Raw genomic sequence first — 16,909 nt, forward strand, 5'->3', positions numbered from 1 at the left:
ACCTTAGAGCTGATATCACCCCTCTTTCAACTATGAGCAAGGGGATGATAGATTTATTGTCTTATATTCCTTGTATTTTTATTTTTATGCAAATCTACACAGAGTCAATGGATACTGTTGCTAAGAGCAAGACATAATTTAACAAGTCAAGTCCATGTTTCAAAGCATTGTTTAGGAGAACGGAGAATAGAGATGTGGGGATAGTGGCAACATACTCCTTCTCTCTGTACATCCTGTCTCAGTGACACAGATTACGTGGATGCTGCATCGCACCTTCAAGGATCAAATGGAGGAATGTGGACAGGATGTGTGGGAACACTAATCACATCACTCTTTCCTCTAGAGTGAAGATTTTTTCCAAAATACTTTAGAATGTTTGCTTTACAGAGGCATACAAATTTACTAATTCTTTGCTGTGCTTAAACATTTCCCTTGTTATTTTTTATCACTGAGTTTTGTATAGTTAAGTTTCTGTCACCTTCTCAGCTTAGTATGATGTGAGACAATTATGGCCAAATACAACTTTGCAGTATAAAAGTTTATTAAAAGAGATCCTGGCACCCCCCCCACACACACACCTGTGTGAACAAATACACATGTACAAAGTAAATGAATAAATATTTTTGGGGTCCTGATATACAGAGACATTTATCATACCAAGAACTGTGGGCTAACTGCACAATGCATGACCCATATACCTCAACAAGGAGGGGCAAATAGGGAGGGGGTAGGTCACGGATGAGCCTAATAATGGTACTAATCTGCCTGTACTTGCAGAATAGAAAACTAATATATAATATAAGGGCTGGAGAGATTGTTTAGTGGTTAAGACATTTGTCTGCAAAGCCAAAGGATCCAGGTTTGAATCACCAGATCACATTTAAGACAGAGATGCACAAGGTGGCGCAAATGTAAGGAGTTCATTTGTAGTGATTGAGTCCCTGGTGTGCCCATTCTCTCTATATATCTGTTTCTTTCTCTCTCTCAAAAAAGTAAATAAAAATATTAAAAATTATTTTAAAATAAATAATCTAGTAGATATATTGTAGAAAACAAATTGAAATGTATAGCAATCTGTGGACAATTGCTCAGCCATAAAAATAATTGATATTATTATTCAAGTTGCTTAATCTAATAAAGATATATCTAATGAACCATAAGGTAATGGAGCTACTAATGTGTGGGCTAACTTCCTTTCAAACTTGAACTTCAAAAAGAAAGCATATTTTGTTCATCATGAAATGGCTCATATGAAAATGTCCCTGACTGTACAAATGGAGCCCTCTTTTCATTCATTGTCCAAACTTTCTATTATGTTAAATGGTTGACATCCTTTAGTCATTTATACAACTAGATCTTTACACAGAGATATACACATATATATGTGTGTATATATAATGTAATGGGGAATATGTGGTATATGATATGTATCATATTGCAGTTGTGTCCACTATGGAAATATTCTGTGGATCTCTATTCTGTTTTGCTTTTTGTTTACCTGTTATTTATTTATTTTGGTATGTGTACACATGTATGCAGATGTACATAGCACACTCATTATGGAGACCAGAGGAAAGCAGCAGGTGTCATCCTCTATTGAACTTCTTTGTTTCCCAAGACAGTCTTTCACTGACCCTGGAACTGCATTTCAAAGGCCACACTGCCTGTCAGGTCCCAGCATTCCCCTTTTCTCTGCTACCCTCATGACTGTGTTTACCAGCATGCCTGGACAGGCTGGCCAATTACCTGGATGCTGAGGATAAAACTCAGGTCTTTGTGCTTGTGTGCAAGCACTCTTACCTGCTGAGCCATCTTCCCTGATCAATAATGTATGGACTTTTTTATCTTTAAAGTCCTTGCCATGCATTAATGAATATCTTGGTTTCCAGGCAATATCTCTTTTCTGTTTGTCTATGTGGTGAGTTATCCCCATGCCATTTTTTACTTAATAGTGAGTGCAGAAATCTTCACTTAGGACAAATTCCGTACTTGACTGACTTTTTTCCTTGTCCTAGATCTAGTCTGACCTCATTTCCAAAGCATCTTATAGTTAACAATGACTATTTAATCAGCAATTCAAGTTGAAGCAGTCCATAGTTTACAGGCCTACAGGGGAAAATTATTTATTTCTGGCTTAAAATCATTTAATGTTTTGCCCCCTTGTTTGTTTGCCTTTTGGGGTGAAATCATAAGCTTACTGGGGTTACTTATACAGCATGGCAAGGGGTTGCTGACAGGAGCAGCAGTCGACTCAAACAGCCACACTATAAGAAGTCTGATCCCATCCCTGGATGATGACCTCTAACTCAGAGGCAGCTGCACCACCAGAAAGCCCACACAGCTGAGTGCTCAGGGAAGCTCTGCTCTCTGGTGCAGACGACACATTGTGTGGCAGCAAAGGTGGTTGGAGATTCTCCTTGTTTGCTTTTGGTTTTTTTTCACAATACAATGGACTGACTAGTTCTCCTTGAACCTATGTTAAGCAATATAAAAAGAAAAACATGAAGCATATTTTAAATTATTTTACTCTTTAAGCAAACTATTCATTTAGGATGCAGGTAATAAGAACACACTGCTTGAAACCTTTACTATTTTCTTAAAGTATCTAATAAAATTATATTAGTCATCAAAAACAGGCTTTTTGATATATGCATACCTTATTTAATTAAAAAAAAATCCAAGGCTATACCCATTAGCTTTGTACTAAGTGCTGAAGATAGTAAGATGACTAAGTTAGGTACTTTATTTTTACTAATAAAAATGTATGTACTTAGTACAATTCAGAAGGTTAATAAAATAGTGGTATTGTTTTTTTTGCATTTGCAGAGTGGTATTCAGTTAACAGGACAACAATTATTTCTTATAAGCTGAACCAGAGACAAATGAAGATGGAAAAAACAGACCTACCATCCCCATATATAACTAATTTGTGTGCACCCACAAGAATTTGCTTTACATTTTTAAGGCAATTTGCAACCCCCATACTGTACCAGACAAGGTTATTCTATTTATTAAAAAAAATATTCTCAGTACTGTGTTGGAAGAAATAAGTGATCTCCCTCAAACAATGCAGTGTTACATAAATGAGAAGTTGCCTTAGTGGGATAAAACTGATAATACAGACAGAGAAGATAACCTATTAAACTTGTTGATTTTTTTTCTGAAATTTATATGAGTACAAATGTAAATTGGCTATTAAGGAAAGACACCTTAGAAATCTAGCTAAGAATTTCACCACTGGTCCTTAGGAAAGAAAAAAAAAAAATGAACTTTGAGTCAATTTAGAGAACTGCATCAAAGAATCCATCTGAGTTTTTGTTGGGTACAAAAACACAGAATAATTACCACCAAAATAATGAAAAGGTCAGAACATGTTATAATAAATGAAGTGAGCTTATGCCTCCTGCCAGCGTCTCTCAGTTTAATTGGCATTTGTTTTTAAAGAACGACTGTGACATTTATACTTCAATTATATATGATAAGAATACTAACAAAGTTTCAAAACAAACAAAAGAGCTGAAAAATATAAATTCAGTTCTTAGAACAAAATATATATATATAAATAACATACAATCAGGACTACACCTACATGCTGAAGGTAGATTCACTCTTCAAACAACTAAACTTACTGGCTTCCATAATAGGAATGATTATATTAACAGAAGCAATTATTGTTTATAATTGATAGATAATTTTAGGCAAAATGGAATTATAATTTCTTCCCAGTACATACTGTATTTTGCATTAGAGTGATTTTTCAAAAGCAGAAAGCAAATTGCTCATTTATACAGAAAGTCTTTGAATACTTCCCATTGCCTGATGGATAATTTTAGGTACTTAGCATTAAACCTTAGCCTCTCCCAAATACAACCCACAAACTGTTTTTGCATTCTCCCTTGAAGAGCTCTAAGTATCTTTAAACCATTCTTCTCGGTCAGCCATAATACAGTTTGTGTCATTTCTATCTGATGTGATGAAAGTTATTTGCAAACAAAATACTGAAACCAAAATTAAAGAATTACACTCACCATATACCTCTCTAAATATAATGCCAATTGCTGTATTACACTTCTACCTATCAGCTAAACATGTGAATCTCCTTGGATAAAAAGCAATATAATATGGCTTCTTTGGCAGTGAATTCAAATGTAGTGTAGGTACTCCCATTGTACCTCAACTGTTCTAGAAGGGCTAGGGAAGTTGGATGATTTGTTCTGTTTATTGCTAGGATTAACTGTATCCATTTATGATTATTATATTTCATACAGAGAAGGTTCATGTTTTTATTTATTTTTATGAAGTCACAGATATGTAGGAAGTATGTAAAATGCTTGATAGAGTAATGATTATGGAAGAAATGAACTCCAAATAATTAATAATGTAGCAATCTCCCTGGCTATGGTCTCAGTAAAGCGTCCTGGCTATGAAATGAGAAAAGAAGGAAAGGAAAGTCGGGAATGAAGGAAAAGAGTAGTAATCAAATAAACTGAAGGGGACGTGAAAGGAAACGGAAAGGGAAGTGGAAGGAAATGGAAGAAAAGAGGGACAAAGGAAATTTTCACAGGAGCTCTCCTAGATTATTTGTATGTCCATGTTAGATATAAGTATTTAGAAAACAGGGACAAATCGAGACATTGTTATCAAATATGACTGTTAAAATCATCTAATGCTAGAAAGATTTGATGAACCATGAATTAGCCATAAAAATGAGGAACTATCTGTGAATCAGGGAATTCAAGAGGTCTTCAGAAATGGAAGACACTGGGAACAAATTACCCCAGCAGCCTCATGAAGACACCACAGGAGCTTTTGCCTATGTACCAAGAAAACACATTGCATACTTTAAAACCACAGAACTGTAACATCAAATACATGCATTGATTCAAGATATAAAATTTGTGATAATTTGCATTAATAGCAATTTTTATGTAGATGTTCTCTATGTATCAAGAATGTTTCTTTCATTTTCTTGTTTCTGAAAACTTTCATAATTGGTAAATACTGGATCTTTTCAATTTTTTTGCAATAATTCTATAAGCATTGAATTTTGCTTATTTAGTTTGTTGATAAAGTAGATTATGATTATATTTGGAATTTTGAGCTAGCTTTGCATACCTGGAATAAATCTGACTCTTGCCATTTATTTATTTATTTTTATTCCTGGATGTTTCTGCAAGCATTTGTAAAAATAGTGTTGCCTTAATTCTTGAGAAATATTGTCCATATTTTTGCCTTTTAATTTCCTGTGATTCAATTTTTTCTAATTTAGACATCCTTAAATTAACTAAAGAAATCACTAAATGTCCTTCTAATTTATGGAAATAATTGTGGATGAAAATATTTGTTAGTAGTTCTTGATATATTTGACATTTTTTTCTCAGTGAAACATTCTGAGTCAGGGATCTATATTGAATAAATTCTAAAATTAAATCAGTATAATTTATTTAACAATCACATGCATATTAAGCCTACGATCTTCCATTCATTTTTTGTAAACTTCAATTATGAGGTCGGAGGAATGGAGCCATTTCTTCTATACACGAACACAGAGTTTTTCATTATATTCTTAGTTGCCTTGTATAGTGATGTCTTCTGTTACATTCAAGAAGTTTAATATATATTGAATCATTGTTTATAAATTTTTAAGATTTTTACGAACTTTGCTAATTTTGTGAAAAAATATTTTATGTAAAATTTTATTGTTTATACTTCTTCAATTTCATGGGATATTTCATTTTCTTGAGATACTGACTTAGATTTGTATGACAGATTTGATTCTGCTTTATGATTTTTATCTACTTTTTTCTATTTCCTCTATGATTTTCTGTATTCTATCACTTATTTTGAATACAGAAATGAAGTTCTATAACATAATAGCATTCATGTGGTTGCTTCATTCTCTAGCCACATAAGAGCTGATGGCAGGCACTGAGAAGATCATTTTCAGCACATTGACTCAGAACCCTGAAATTGCAAGTCACATCTGCATTTCATCCTTTTCAATGGATAAAGTCTAAATAAAATAACTCACATTCCTGGGGTTCAATTCAGACTGAACTAATTCCTTTTACTTAAGATGTGGAGCAAAAGTCATATTGAATATTCTTATGTTTCCTCTGGCCAACTTAACAAAATACAAAATAAAGTAAATCTGCAATTGTTAAACATTCATAGAAACACTATGTTATAAAAAATCACTTTCCAGCACATATTTTGTGAAAGTATCACCACCTGGAAAATATTGGAAGTACAGAATCTCAGGGCTAAACCTCATTTAAAAAAATCACCATTTTTACATTAACAAATTCCCCAAAAGATTGATATACTATTCTATAGTTTAGATATTCCAAAGTCCACCCACAATACACAGCATGTGCCTTTCAGATTTGAATTTGGCACCTAAGTTTACAAATGTGTCTGATATTGCACTCCTGAAAACAAGCTACATTTTTCTAGTCCTTCCTAGTGAGTTACTGCATGGGTTCCTTAAATACTCCGAGTTTCAGACTAGGAGAAGATCATGCTGTTTTGCAAGACTGACATACTATCTAGGGTTTTAGGGATTTCTTCTCTCGTTAATTACTACTTCTCTCTGATTGGCTTTCATACAATGGGTGACTGGTGCTACATTTAAGAAAAGCTGGTACTCTGACATTCTACTACCTAAATATGATATACTATTAATATACTAAAGCAAATCTGACTTATGTCAGATTAAAAATTAAAGTTTTAGTTTTTGTTTTTGAGCAGTTTTTCGTTGTATTTAATTTCCAGTTCTATTACAATCTCTACCACTTGCTGTAGCAATCCTTTCTTATCTGTTATTTAAGATTAAAGAAATTGCCTGTGGGTAAATCTTTGAGGTTCATGTTAAGTGAAGATCTGAAATGACAGAGAGAATACAAGCAACAGAAACCCCTTCCAGGTTAGATTCAATAACATGAATGTCATGACTTTCTTGTGTGTTATAAGGAAACACAGGAAGACCTTTTTGTCCCCTGGGTAAAGTCATTTCCTTCACTCATTCTATATTATTGTACAAAGTAATAAGTTTCATGTGGCTAATACTCTAATTATCAATAGCAAAATATCAATGACAGTGATAAATAGTGCATGTTTGGCAACTGAATATGTTTTGTAGCCTACTAGTTCAAATGTTATCCTGCCAGATGGAAAACTTCACAGAGTTTTAATTTCCCAGGAAGTTTTGTAGAACCAAAATAATTCCATAGTTTTTAAAAGAGAGAGAAAAGGAAATGGAGGGCAGGTCAAAAGATTATGTGCATGATTCAAAAAAAAAAGTATTTCTGTATGGGTATAAATAATGTCAGCAATATCATTTCAGAGGTAATGCTGCAAGAGTACTCGGTGTATGGCTAAAAGGCAAGGCAGTAGAAAAAACAGGGAAACTCATTCTAATACAAGTGACGCATCTTGGTTTGTTTATGTGACACCTGATGATGTTACCTATAGAATCTAAGATAAGGCTATCATCTGCTTTGTAGGAATATTATTAGGTGATGTCAATAAGTTTCCATTTGCTTTCTTCTCTATTTTTCATTTAAACACATCTTGCCACCATTTAAATGTACATAGATTTTCCCAGACCTGATGCTGTTACTATGACATTTTAAATATAGCATCCTTGTATATCTATACCATATGCCCAAGGGACTTGTCATATGTAACCCATGGTATAAGCATATGTCACTTTAAATAGCCATATTTTATTTCTTTTCTTATGTTTCCTCAGATTCGCTGATTATTTCTCAAAATTAGAGAACATGGCAACTATGTGTATTACAAGTGATATCTTCTGAGAGTGTTGGTTGGGGGTGTGGCATTAATCAGAATTCCATGTTTATGTGGCAAAGGAAATAGTTTATTTCCAACTGTATTGGGCAGTTTAGTTATTGTAACAAACACCATATAAGAGGTCATTTGTAAGACACCCATTTTCTCAGAGTTCTGGAGACTAGACTCCAAGACAAGATTTCCATTCTTGGCTTTCAGAGGATTCTTTCTATTTTACCTGTGATTGTTTTCTAGGCAGGAGGTGCTAGAGAAACTGAATTCTGATTCCCCCCTTATAAGGAGGTTAGTCTTGTTTGATTTGGGAAACACCGCCTTATGGCTTCACTGAATCTTAATTACCAATTGGTAATAAAATCTCTACTTCTGAATGGTCACATTGGGACTTAGAGCTTCAAAGCACAAATTTAAGAGAGATATAATTAAATTATAATACTACTCAATAGACACTTGACATTTCATTTTTCATATGAATGGAGAGAAAAATGATCAACTTGGATATATTCTCAGGCACTTTTTTTCTTATGATTTTCATTAGCTTGCTGCTTGTCAGCATTTTATTGGAGAAAATAATAACCATTCATTTAACTATTAAAATGTGTAGCTGAGCATGGTGGTGCACACCTTTAATCCCAGCACTCAGGAAAAGCCCCCCCCCCCAAAAAAAAAAAGAAAAAAGAAAGACAGAACCATCCTAACACACAATGCAAAATGTACATTGAAGTAAGCCAATATGATGTAACTCAATATTGCATATATTCTTTCCTTGTCTTTGCTTTAATTGTTTTGAGATTTATTTATTCATGAGTTATAGTGCTGTACCAACACTTTCTTGTGCTCTTCAAATGGTCTTGTGGAGAGTTTATGGACTAACCACTTTTCTAAGACCCAGGGAAAACATGGGCTGAGGGACAAGTTCTTGCCTTCAACTGGTGACAGCAAATGAGAAGGGCATCTGATTTTCTAAACTATAGACTGTTGGGGGCCTTTGAATCCTGGTCTTTGAGAACACATCCCCTTCTTCACCACGGGGAGGCAGCAGCCCCCTCTCCTGGACAGGAAACCGCGACTCAGGATCTATCTTTTCTTAAACTTTTCTTAATTTGTTTTATAGAGTGCACATGCATTTTAATTGGTAATTGCTCAATTTATGCCATGCCTACTCTACCACTATTTTGAATGCTTATAGTTTTATACTTCTCATTTTACACACACACACACACACACACACACACACACAATTTTTCTGCTCTTCAAATGGGCAGGAATCGCTGAACTGGTGACCTGCAGGAGTGATTATATATAGTCAGTATATAGTTGTTATTGGACTTATACAAATGTTATGTCATTATCAAGAGAAAACAAATGTTGTCAGTAATATTATATTTTAAATTTTAGAGTATGATAAAAACAACTCATTTTACTAGTAAACTCAAAATTTGACTTTTATATGAAGAGAAACTGAAGTCTTTCTGTGTTAATATGAGAAATGTTTCCAATATTTGCATAGCCATGCCAGGTAGAATTTTTTTTTTTGAAACACTAGTGATTCTAACTGAAGTCTACACAAACTTTCCCTATAATGTACAGGAACTGAATTGTTATATTAGACACTGAATTGCCTCATGATGATCAAATGAAACCACATGTTTTCTCTATCCCTCATGTCACTCCTGTTCTGAGATAAGGTTACATAAACAAATAAAATTTACCAAGCATGGTCACTGTTCTTGGGTAAATATAGCATATGGTTAGAGCCTATTTTAAGAAAAACTGATGTCATGGCATATATTGGAAAGAGTGTCTCTAAAAACAAGCATGGAAAGACTAGAATGATTAATTTGGTGGAAAATGATAAAAAGGGGCATTTATAACCTAGAAACTAACTTTCAGAAACAACTTTTGTACCTTCAATAGAAATGACTGGTTGGGAAGCAGGTGGGTACAGACAGAATAAACGCAGTTGGAGACAGGTCAGAATAGCCACACAAGGCTTCAGTCCACATGAAGAAAGTACACTTTATGACAAAGGTCTGCACAAACTACTGAGGGGCATGACTTTCTATCTTTTTTTATTTTTCTATTTGTGCACTTAGAATTTTCAAGCCTGAAATTCGTTAATTTGATCATGACCTCTCCTACTACCTTCTTTTGTCTTCCTTCTCCAACGACATTCCACTGGACCTTTTCTTTCTAACTAGAGTCTCTTCTATGTTGATATGTGTTTTTACCTTTTTTTTTTTTCTTTTCCCTATTCCTTTGCCCAAGGCAAGATGTTAATGGACTCAATAGTGTGCAGGTCTTGTGGAGGTCATGACATCCAACTGCCACAATGAGGTAATGAATGCAAGAGTCATAACATTTCTGGAATATGGTTTCCCAAAGTACCCCTGGCCAATCCTTAGTTCTTGTACTGCTTCCTCTCACCTCTCTGATAAAGGGGTCTTTGTGCTGAGCACTAAGCCAGTTGTCTTCAGCACTTTTGGCAAATTTTGAGTCTCCCAATTATCCAGTGCCTTTTTTATTTCCTTATTTTCTTTCAACATCTACAATAGCCAGTATAATGGCTAATCTAAATACAACTTGCTTGATTTGTTATGATAATAACTACTTATCAGTTATAAGTTAAAGCTTAAGAAAACAACACACATTCTTTTAGCAATACTATTGCAATTTGATGGAGACATAATCCTTGTGATGAAATGGTAGCAATTCACATGGAAATGTAAGTTGGATGTCAATATTTTGCTAAAAAATTAGAATTAGTCTCTATAGCAATGGGATATTGGTTTTTGCAGCTCATTGGAAGAACTTCAGAAAAATAGCTCATACAGTACTATTGAGTTGGAGTACAAGGAAAAGATGAGAGGTTTGAAGACTATCAAAGTAGGTCTCACTGAATTAGGCCAATGACAGAAAAAACAGAAAGGAACATATCATGTTTGATGCTTTTCACTTTGATTTAAACATTTGTGGAGTAGAGTTGATGTAGTACTGTGCTAGCCATTGTGATCACAAAATGAGCTGTAAGCTGAAAGCTTGCTGGATAGATAAACCATTAAAATCACTTCATTATCCATGCTATCCATTTCAGTTCTTATTTACAATGTCAAGATGTATATTCATTAAGACTAGCAAGAGAAACTTACATTTGCACAGCATTTTGCAATTTGAAACAGCCATCATGTGACTGATGTTATTTGATCTTAGGAAAGGGACGGAGAGCAAGTGGAGTGGGAAAATAAAATCTCCTCACTTTTCAGTAAGGAGCTGTAGGTTAAAACTTCTAAGCAACTGGCCTGAGCTTTGTAGCCTGTAGATTCAAAAATTTAACTCATGCATGTGATTCTAAATAATAATATGGTTTTACTTTCAACTTTGCTTCAGGTATATTTCTAAAGTTCATGACAAAGTAGAATTGTTCCCTGTAATTATTTGATTTTAGCCCTCATCTTTAAATACTTTGTCTTCAATTTTTACTCAAAATCTAAAAAAAATCAACTTTTAATACATTTAGTAAATCTATATGTTATCTGACCTTCACATTTATTTTTTCTTTAAATTTTATCTTAATAAAAATGTATACTTTAATTTCAGTTTATGTATCTTAATTGTTTTTTAATTTAACTCAAATAACTTATCATACAAAGCACTCTAAATTAGAGGACACAATACAATATCAAATTCTGTTTGAAGAATTAAAACTCCAGTTGTCATTATTTGACTCTGAAGATGTTATATTGACTAGCATAACAGATAAACAAAACATAATGTGTTAAATGACTTTATATGTTCACTGATGAATATGTTTTTGAATATATGGAATGTTCATAAAGAATGAAGAAAATATGAATTTGGAGATAGAATAATATACTTAACATTGCCCTTTTAAATAGCAAAGCAACAAGTTATTATTATAAATTTTGCTTTTTTATAAAAAAGTAACACTTAGCACTCATGATTTATTTTCTGAAGACTATATTGTAATTACAGGAAATACTACTTTGTGGATATTACTCTGTTTTTTTTTTTTTTTTTTTTTTTTTTTTTGAGGTAGGGTCTCACTCTGGTCCAGGCTGACCAGGAATTAACTATGTTTCAGAGTGGCTTGAACTCTCTGTGATCCTCCTACCTTTGCCTCCAAAGTGGGATACTAGTCTTGAATGAAATAAAAGGAATCATTTTGAACAACTTGTCTGATGCTAGTGTTACAGCAGGGAAAATATATAAGAAAAATGCAAGGAAATGTGCAGTACCAGCAAATAAGATCATGCTACAAACTTCTGAGGAGGGCTGGAGAGATGGCTTAGCAGTTAAGGCACTTGCCTGCCAAACCTAAGTTTGTAGTAAACTGCAGTTTCCACATAAGCCAAGTGTACAAAGTGGTGCAACTGCACAAGGCCACACATGCGTACAAGAAGGTGCACACGTGTGGCACTTGATTGGAGTGGCTGGAGGCTCTGGCATGCCAATTCTCTCCCTTTCTTTCTTGCTCATATAAAAGGCTAGGCTGGTCAGCTTGCTTCAAAACAAACAAACAAACAAAAACTGTTGAGGTAAAGGGAGGAATAGAAAACTGACAGTATGAATTCATTCTTAGTTTAAAAAGTTAGAATAATTTGAGCAACAAAATAAATATGTTCTTGTAATGCAGCCCGAATATAAAATAAAGATACTGCAAATATACCCATGTAAACTACTGCACCTACCCATGCAGCAGAACTGTGAAGTAAGAGCCACCAGCTGACTGAATGCACAGCTATTAGGTTCAGCAACCTTCCCTTAGGAGATGGAGTTGAGAAGCAGCTTCCTTTATTCCACAAACAATAAGAGAGCTGAGGATGCCAGCCCATATGCTGCCAGATGCTAAGCAGATCTCATGCCATTCAAGGATGAATAAGTAGAAAACATAACTGTGTGAAGTATTTGAAAAATAGTAAACAAAGAACAGTAACAAATACTGTCCAGATGTTCTCACCAAAGGTATCTCTCTGAAGAGCATATGACTAAAAAGGGTTAGCTTAAAAGAAACTAATAAAAACTAGACAAGATATGTACTTAACATTGTGAAAAATTATAACATAGGTTGCAATTACACAAAATTAGAAAGTACATAAAGATATAAGGTGCTAAAGTTGGATAATGTGTTTAGAAAGAATTAAGAAAGAATGAAAAGAAGATGAAAATCATATAAAATAGGATAATAGGTTTATAATCATTCTCTACAACAACAAGACACTAGTAAAACAGAAAAAAAAAGATATGTGAAAGAAGTAAGACAAATATTAGGAAAAGCTTTTCTAGAATTATGCAGGCAATATAAATTAAATAAGTAGAAATGAAATTACTGTGCGATTACTTAGATAAACAAATAGATGAAACAAAAACTATTGCCATTGTTATCAGAAACAGCCGTGACCTCACATAACTCTCCAGTTCTAGTGTGTCTGTTTATCTTTGCTCATAGAAGAAGGCAGGAATAGGCCCTCACCTGAGATCTCAGGTAAAGCATGTGCCATCTACATGCAATGATGTAGAAAGGCCTGTGGTCTCTGGTGGAGATGGAGTATGCAGAAGCAGAAAGACCAAAGATGCCCCCCCCCCCAACACACACACACCAATCCAGCCATGAGGAAGTTGTCATTTATATAGGGATGAAACCTTTCAAGAAGGCTGCTTTGTGGTCTCCACACTCCTGTATTTGTAACCCTTTTCTTATGTTCTGTAAGAAAGCCCAACCAGCTGTTTGGTGCATAAAGGTAAAATTTGGTGAACATAGGCCTTTGGTTTGTCACAAGTGCCCTGCCCTGGGGAAGCAAGCACTCATCTGCATCTCCTCAGAATGTAGTTTACAAGGTTGTGACAATGTGTCACTACATGAGTAGGATGACAAACATTAAAAAGTGTGCTCGGAATGTGTTTATATAGGTTGATGAAAAAAGTGAAATGCTTCCCCGTATACTCATGTGTTGGAATACTTATTTCCCAGCTGGTAGCACTGTTGGGGAAGGATGCTGAACCTTTAGGAGATGAAGCCTCTGGGATGAGATGGGTCACTGGCTGCAGTCTTTGAGGTCTCATGGTGAGTCCTGCTCCCTATTTCCTCTCTACCTCCTTCCTGCCAGTGTGATCCCAGTCCAGTCTGGCCTGTCATGCCTTCCCTGAAATGATGAAACTTCTGCTCTAGATTCTAAGCTGAATTAAAACTCTTTCCTTTCATAAATTGCTCTGGTAAGGCATTTGTTCACAGTGATGAAAAGTAACTGATACAAGATTATAGACTAACATAATTCATGGGTCATTAAATTAATAAAATGTAAGCACCATCAATCTGTAGCCTATAGGTTTGTGATGAAAAAATTGTTCTTTCAAGCATTCTGTTATTCAAAACATAATATATACAAAAGGCTCTTGTTCATGGTGATTAAAAGCCAAAACTGTAGGAAGCACTATCTGCAGAATTATTGCAGACAGAAGATAAAAGAAATCTATACCCAACAATTGATGCAAAAAGATGTAGACATTCAAAAATACATCACATATTATGCCTTCAGAGAATAACATCAGAAACAATTTTTCTGGAAGCAGAGATTATGCATTACAAACCAAGAATGATAAAAGTTATGGTATATAAGAACTAGCTATAATTAAAAAATATTAAATGAAAATTTCATAAAATATAATTTTTGAAATAATGAGTTAAATGATATTAGTTCTAGTTCTCTTGATAATGTCACATTGAGGCTCAAGGCAATTTATTTAATATGCCTTGCTTCTGCTTTCTCTGTTGGTATAACATTCCATTTTTCAGTTATAAAGTACTACTTCATATTTGAAAGACCCAAGAAAATGTTGGCTGTTTTCTCATCTTGAGAGTATTCTCTTCTGGAAGACTCTAACTATTATCTACTTCCTAACACAAATAATTACTAATACAGATTTGCAAAATATTGTAATATTTGGTTCTCAACTTTTGAGTATAGGCAAAAGTATTGACACTGACCTCACTTATATTCAAATAGCCCAGCAGAGAATGGAAGCTATGGGATTTTCTTCATTTTTGGCAAGTGAAATTCTCTTTTACAAAAAAAAAATTAATAAGGATTTTTGAAAATGAATAATGCTTGATGCTTTCATTACCTTATAAGACTGTCTCCCCAGTTACATTAGGCAAATACACAGGCTGATGTCTTTTGACTGCGATGAAGAAAAGATACTTTTTTCCCCAAAGACTCCTAATTACTGTCATGCCTTTGTACATCTGACACTGAAAGGCCTGTTTCAAACTCTATTTTCTAATCAATCAAATTACGAATCATATCTATTGTCGTGTGACTGCTGGGAAGTAAATCAAACAAAACCAAACTGAATCCAATATTCCCTTTGACCTATCTCAAATATGACAACTACATTGTTAACAGAGGCACATGACAGAAGTAATACAATTATTAACAATACCTCCATACTTGTCCAAATCTTCAGAGAACTGCATAGCTGATTGAAGCAAAAATGGAATACAGTATTTTTTCCAGTAGTAATCAGTTAGTTATTGATTACATATAGATAAATAATACAGAGCATTCACAGAGGCCCATGTAAATCATGAATTTTCCACACTAACTGCATAAATATTGGATTCAGTGATACCAAGTTGATTTAAAGGAGCAAATATGTTCATAGAATGATTTTGTATGCAGTCATATTTAAGTTTTTACATGAGTTAATATGTTTCAGAAAGTGATAAACCTAAGCAGTTGGTTCTCTCACTTTTTTTTTTTTCAGAATCACTTAAAAATCAAATCATTTCTGGGGCCACACAAGTTTGAATCTGGCTTAAACTGAAATCTGCAAGTGTGCTAGTTGTCTCGGTCTACAATGTTATTTGGACAAAATTCCACAGCATCCTATAATATAAGTGAAATGCTAAGTACTGGCTAATTTTACCAATTCCATTTCCCTTATTTGGTTCAGTTGAAAACTAGAATGTGAGATGCTATAATGCCTAGAGTTTTTTTTTTTAATCTGATTATTTCTCTGATGTTGGGAATATATATTCATTATTTGTTTTTTTAACCTTTCAATATTAGACTCCATTGGCTTTTTAAAGGAAATGCATCAAGACTTTCATAGCTGCAAGAAACTGATCCATACAGCATAGCTGCTTTCCTTCTGTTACTTAGAGAAATCTGTCACAAACTTGAAGATATAGTTGCATTTCTTCAAAATCTTTAAGGAATAATCCATTTGGTTTGCATCAGTGTTGAAATCCAAATGGAGCAAAATAACTACAAGAGAGATGCTGAGAATCTCTAAATAAATACTAGGAAGAAATGAAAGGAATTTTTCCTGCCAGCTTAACCCAAAGTGAGCACTGACCATCCTCTGATGTTATAGTACCGCCATCCAACACAATATACTGCATTGAAATTGGTTACTGCTTCTGCAATACTACATCCAGTGTTATTTCAGGGCACTTGCTTCTGACAACTACACTTGGCAGATCCAGATATCTTTCCAGAAGTTTTGTTTGTTCTGGGTTACTGGATCAGAGAAAATCTTAGGGAAAGAATGGATGCTGACCTTCCAGTCACTGCTCTGGAGAAGCCAAGCTCCTCATCATGCTATCAAAGAAAGAAGGAGCTTCCTTTACATCTATGGTGCATAGTTGAATGCTAGCTCATGCGTTTCCCAGGTGCCTCTTCTTCAGCATGGAAACAGGAATTCATGCCTGAACTTGTCTTTCTGACAGTAATGCATGTCTTTCTGACAGTAATGAGAAAAAGCTTTAGGACTGATGAGCTACACCAACTCCTGACTTTCACACCAACAAATCTCATGGTTCAGGCACCTGAAAGTGTGTAGGTAACCTGGAGGCCCAATGCATGAGACATGCTCTTATGAATATCAACATTCTCCATAATATTCCACTTGGTAGCCTACTTGAATGGCTAGGATACTTGAATAATTCCTTCTAAAAGTGGTTGAAGACTATATCTAAATATGATTTAGCAAAAAGAGAAAATATGCTTTTCTTCAAAAACCCATGCATTTGAATTCTGGGAAAGATGGCAGCATAGGAGCCATGCCAAACCAGCCT

This window comes from Jaculus jaculus, chromosome 7, assembly GCF_020740685.1.
Source record: "Jaculus jaculus isolate mJacJac1 chromosome 7, mJacJac1.mat.Y.cur, whole genome shotgun sequence".
In the NCBI taxonomy this organism is placed as follows: domain Eukaryota; kingdom Metazoa; phylum Chordata; class Mammalia; order Rodentia; family Dipodidae; genus Jaculus; species Jaculus jaculus.